The sequence below is a fragment of the Carlito syrichta genome, unplaced genomic scaffold, assembly GCF_000164805.1.
Source record: "Carlito syrichta isolate Samal-C Ts95f unplaced genomic scaffold, Tarsius_syrichta-2.0.1 Scaffold312962, whole genome shotgun sequence".
NCBI lineage: Eukaryota > Metazoa > Chordata > Mammalia > Primates > Tarsiidae > Carlito > Carlito syrichta.
The window spans coordinates 8,589-14,903 of record NW_007257058.1 but is presented as its reverse complement, the minus strand read 5'-3'; positions in this window follow the sequence as shown (position 1 = coordinate 14,903).

Here is a 6,315-nt window from a genome sequence, read left to right as displayed (position 1 = left end):
TTGAACAAGTGATTCTTGTTCGCTGAGTGCCGGCCACTGTGCTGAGCTCTGAGGAGATGGGGTTGAACCAAACAAAGCCCCTGTCTGCAGGGAGCTTATGTTTAACACAGTGGGGGTAAATATAATCGCTCTTTTCCTGTGCTTGCATTTTCCATTGTCAAAAGGCAGCATTTGCTAGAGTCATTTCCACAACTGGCAATTCAAATACATCTTTTGTCACTTAACAAATAAGTGTGCCAGGGACGTGAGCTTCATCTGAAGGCAGGGTTGGTGGAAACAGTTGTGAGCCTCCAGCTTTTAGTCATCTGAAACTTGGAAACGCTAAGGTCTTTTGAGCAGTTTATAAGGCCCCACCCACTCTGGTTGGCTGTCTTATTGTTATTAGCTTTGCTAAAGAGTTAAAATATTTCTTAAAATTAGGTAATGAGCAAGCTCAAAAACCAAGTATCTGAGTTACTTTAATACATCAAGAGAGCTGTAAACAGGTTGCATTAGAACTTAAAATAACTGCATTCAGTGAGTGATTATGGCGGGGACCCTGTGCTAACTGTTGGTCTGAGTCCTGACAGTCTCACTGTGGGGTCGGATGGTGAGTCCCTTTGGAGCTGTGTGATTCTGGATGAGTTTCGTGCCTTGGATTCAGAAATCGGACTTTCCATGAGCTTATATTTCAAGTGACTAAATAGCTCTGGTCAGGCTTAATTTGAAGAAGAAATCAAACTTGGCAGTGGTTGAGGGCTTCATGGAAGGCCAGCTGGGGCAGAGAGGCCAGAGGACTGACTCTGGCCCTTCCTGAGCTGTTACCTCACCAGGTGACCGCTCCTCTGACCTCTCAGAGCTTCAGCTGTGAGGGGGTTGGAACAGGTGAGCTCTGAGGTCCCTTCTAACTAGAATGGTCTGTGAGTCTTGTAAGAAAACCACTCTCTGAGGAGGTTGTAGTCGCCTCATCCCTTTTAAAGGCCAGGCTGGCTTCTTTAAGAGTTACTTCTTTTTCTCAAATTATTGAAAGTTAAGCCAAGATTGGCATTGAATGATGTGACCCATCTTGAGTATGGTTGCTTTGTACTTCAGCTTTGCACTGGCTGCTGAAAGTCCCTGGGAGAGCATGAAGGTGACATGTCCACCCCTAAGAGATGAGCTTCAGCAAGCCTTGTGTCTCTTGTGCCTTCCCATGGGCTCTGATGCTGGGCTGCTTCTGGGTCTTCTGGAGTGAGATGCTCCTGAGCCTTTTCTTTTTTTTGAGTTGGAGTCTCACTCTGTTGCCCAGACTAGAGTGCAGTGGCATGCTCCCGGCCACCGCAGCCTCAACCTGTTGAGCTCTGGCAATCCTTCCACCTCAGCCTTCCTAGTAGCAGGAACTATAGGCACGCTCTACCATGCCCAGCTAATTTTTTCTTTTGAGTTGGAGTCTCACTCTGTCGCCCAGACTGGAGTGCAGTGGCCGCTCCCAGCCACCACAGCCTCGACCTGCTGGGCTCCGACAATCCTTCTGCCTCAGCCTTCCAAGTAGCTGGAACTACAGGCACATGCTACCACGCCTGGCTGATTTTTGATTTATTGTAGAGATGAGGTCTCACCAAGTTAATTTTTTTTTTTTTTATGTAGTGTGGAGACAAGGTCTTGCCAAGTTGCCTGGGTGGGTCTCGAACCCGCGGGTTCAGGCAATTCGCTCACCTCGGCCTCCCAAAGTGCTGGGATTACAGGCTGAGACACTGAGCCCGGCCGCTCCTGAGCCATTTCATCTTTTCCTTCTTAACGTTCTCTGCCATTAAAAAGAAAGAAAGAAAAGAAAAATGCTATTAACAGAGAACTGAGAATGAATTGTAGCTATTCCAAATGCCTTTCTAAAAGGCTCCCAGAGGTGGCATGGAAGCTGGAGCGATTCAGCCCTGCTTGGTGACGTGTGTCTAGAACCACAAGGGGACATTAGCCAGGACAACACGCCTCAGGGCAGAAATAAGTGGCTATGAAGAGGCATCTCTGTCACTGGTGGAAGAATGCAGAGTTCAGTTTTTGGAGTCAGTGATATGCATTCCATTTCTAAATTCATCCAGAATATTTATTGAATATCTACTGTGTGCTCAGAAGTATACCAGGTATAGGAAATGAGAGGTAAGTAAGGCACGGTGGCCCCTGATCTCAAGGTACTCATAGGAGGGCTTATGATACCTGGCTTAAGGGCTGGGTTTCTGGAGCCAGATCACCACTTTCTGAATGTGTGACTTATTGTAGGTGACTTAGTCTCTAAGTCTCGGTTTCCTCATCAGTAAAATAATACAAATAATAGTAGATGCATCTATAGCTCTTGAGGTGTTGCAGGATGAGAGGATTTCCTTATATAAAGAGCTTAGCACTACACCTGTGGCACTGCTAGAACTTAATATTAGCTATTGTTATTTGTCGTCATCATCAGCATCATCATTGTCCAGGCACTGATAAGGGAGTCCCTTCAGTGGGAGGAGTGCCGGCATGCTCTTGTTTTCCTGGGGATGAGGTAGATGGATGGGTTCAGAAGACATCCCAGAACTTTTGTCTGGGAGGTTGACTTGGAAGCTGACAATTAATATGTTGGAAAAGATTCTCGAGGCAGAGACATCTGAGATTGCCTTGTCTGTCACCTTCTGATGGCCTAGTCATTGCCTGCATCATCTGACAAGTGTGTGACTTCTCTCGAATTAGGAGCCACACGTCCAGAATGCCTGAAATCTCACAGATGTTATCTTGCTAAAGCTCCATGGAGTTTGTGACACCCAGGAGATAGCAATTTATAGGATTCTGGGACCCGCTTGAATGATGCTTGGTTTGGTTTCTGTGCTCTGGGGATTCTTCACAAGGAAAGATTTTTCATGTCTTAAGGAAAAATTAAAAAAAGGCTTGGGAGTCCATGGATATCCTATTATTTTAGATTCTAGGACAAACTGTCGAGTAAGCGCATTTTATAAAAACAGTCCTCCGCAGCATCGCGTGACAGTTGCTGGTCCCTTGCCACAGGATAATCATGTCTCCTTGTGTACAAGAAAGTCTCTGAAAGCATATTGTTGTGGCTGGAATTTCTGATAAATTCCAAATTTGAATAACCCCTGTCTTACTGAGTCAGAGCCTTGTGCAATATTTTCAAACCTCAGGAACATCTTTTTTGAGTTGTGCAATACAATCTCGAGAAGAAGACGGTAGGTCTATGGGATGAGCTGTTTTTTTCCCTCAAAGTTTGGTGAGATTTGCAGTAGCACTACTTTTCATGTCGTCTTGGGCAAGATTTTACCCAATCATACGACACTTGAGTCATCTCATATCCTGTGACTAAGAAGAGCTCTCTCTTTGTTGCCAGCTTTGTAAGTGGCAGTCATCGCTTGGTGGGGATGGATGGTCACAGTTGGCGATGCCCAGGCAAATGCCTGCCAAGTGTACCCAGGGAAAGTAAGGCCCAGCCTTCAGCAGTCACATCTGCTTCTCTCTGGCACAGAGTGAGCTACTGGAGGTTCAGGGTTCTGCATTCTTCAGAGCAGTTAGGGTGGTGGGAAACATCACCAAATAGAATAATGCCCCAAAGAGCTCTTGCCACTGGGTGCTCTCTGGGAGCTCTGCACTGTGCTCGTTGTGTCATGGGCCTTGCCTCATTCTTCTCTCGTGGCCACCCAGGGAGGTAGGGGCATTATCCCTGCTACATAGCTGAGGTTCCCAGAGGTTAAACTGTAACTTGCCCAGGGCATGCCTGTAGGAAGAGGCAGAGTCAGGATTTGAACTCAAGTCCATCTCACTCCCAAACTATTCTTGAGACTTCTTTGACTCAAATGTTATTTAGATGTCTGTGGTTTGAACTTCAAACATTTAGAATGTTTTCCAGCTATCTTTCTGTTATTAAATTCTAGTTTAACCCCCTTGTGGTCTGAGAACATACTTAGTATGATTTCTATTCTTTTGAATTTGTCAGGGTGTATTTTCTGGTCTGGAATGTGGTCTGTCTTGGTGAATGTTCCATGTGGGCTTAGGAAGAGTGTGTGCTCTGATGTTGCTGGATGGAGTGTTCTATAAATATCAACTAGGTCTAGTGGATTGAGAGTGCTGTTCAGGTCAACTGCATCCTTACTGCTGGTTTACCAGTTCCCAAAAGAGAGGCATTGAGGCCTCCTGAGTCTATTCTGAAACACTGAACTGCCATCTCTATGACAGATCACCAGTGTTAGAGAACTGGGGTCCTAGACCTGCTTGGACCTTTTGGGTGAGTTACTTGCTTCCTTAAGCCTCAGCTTCCACAACCTGCAACATGGAGACAATGATGCTGCCCAGGAGACATCGGCAGAGTACAGTGAGGATCAGATAAAGAGGGATATAAAGGAGCTGTGTTAACTGAGAGTACTAAAGCATTGGTGTTTCAAGGGGTTTGGACCTCTACTTGGCAATTCCAGACTCTTCCAGGACTCCTAGTAGAACCAATCCAAGTGGAGCCGGAGGATGGAAAAAGTAATAGGTTTCCTGGGTGTCAATATGTGGATCTCCTCTGGACATGTTATCTAGTCCCATGGAGACATGATAGCTCTTGGCCAGAGTGACTGATTTGGACCCTCTGTTTCAGGCAGGTCAAAGGATCACTACTGTCATCATCAAGAGTAGAACGCTTTGGTCCAAAATACCAACATCTCAATTATTATACCTAGCAAAGAGCCAACTCTAAACCTGCCTCATGGGCAGCTCGTACTCCTCACTGGAATGGCTGTGGCTGCATTCTATGTTCTTCTTAAGTCAAGATTCTGTTTAATGCCTGCTGGTCAAGAAATGGCCTGAGCTGAGGTTCCTCAGATCCTAACTTGACATTTCTCCACCAGTCTGACAACTTTGGCTCTGAAAAATATAGCCTTGTAGCCCAGTATGGTTTATCCCTCACTGGAAAGTACTTGGTAGGAAAAGTCTGATAATAGTACTGGAGGAAGGGCAAGGATTTGTGACAATCTGGAAGGAACCACGTGCTTGGTGTTTTTCGTCTATGGGGTCCTGTAATGCTTCCCTTCTACAGTCTGTTGTCTTAGAATTCCCATATTGGCCAATCATATAATCCATCTCTCCTCTGAAAAATATTCTGTTCTGATCTGCCACACCCAGCTCTAACCACATCAACTCCCCATTTTCATGTTTTCTTGCATCTTGTGGACAAAGACACCACCTTCCCTACAGAGCCACTTGTGGCTGGCTAAAGCCACCAACTCGCTTGTAGAGACGACAGAATCCCAGAGTGTGAAACCTGGACGTGGAGGGTTTTTACATGTCCTATAGCCCAACCCTTCACTTTACAGATGAGGAAACTGAGGCACCAAAAGGGAACATGACTTACAAGCTGCACTGGGCAGCTAGTGTGGAGTCTGTCCCAAGGCCCAGGGTGGAACCCCTTCTCAGCCACATCCTCCTGCTGGAGCAGGTGGGTGTTTGGGAGAGGCCAGGATCTACACTCACAATTTCCTTGTGATGCTGGAGAAACAGCGGTGCTTTTACTTAGTCTCTCTTTTTAAGATGATATTGAAGAAAACTTTTTCACCCACCAAATTATCTCCTTGGGTTAGAAGACAACTAAAAAGTTATCCATATGATGGCTGATTTCACCCCTCAAGAGTTACAAGCACATACCGGTGGCTCAGCCTGTAATCCCAGAACTTTGGGAGGCTAAGGCGAGTGGATTGTCTGAGCCCGTAGGTTCGAGACCCGCCCGGGCAACTTGGCGAGACCTCGTCTCTACAATAAATCAAAAATTAGCCAGGTGTCGTAGTGCGCGCCTGTTGTTCTGGCTACTTGGAAGGCTGAGGTGGAAGGGTCGCCGGAGCCCAGCAGGTCGAGGCTGCGGTGGTGGCCGGGAGCGTACCACTGCACTCCAGTCTGGGCGACAGAGTGAGACTCCAACTCAAAAAAAAAAAAAAAAAAAAAAGAGTTACAAGCACATATAAATGCCCTTAAATGGTAATTACAATGCTTTTACTGAAGGAAAAAAAAATCAGTCTAAATATCATGGTGGACGGACTGATGAATCAGGACCGAGATGGTTCAATGTCTTTTAAGCTGTGGTTAGATTTTCCTTGGAATGAGTATCCAAGTTTTCCCTCTCTTAGCATAAAGACTCTTTTTAGTTTCTTTTCTCCAAACTGTTTAGCTATCATGGAACATGAATTTATACATTTGATGACATATTGTACTACCTCAGCTGTTTAAAATTATAAGTATAATTTAATCACATGAAAAAAGGAGAGAAGGAAAAATTTATTCACATCAAAAAATGAATAAATGGTTTCACCGTCACCATCTCTCTAGAAGTTTCCTCATGTCTGTCCCGAG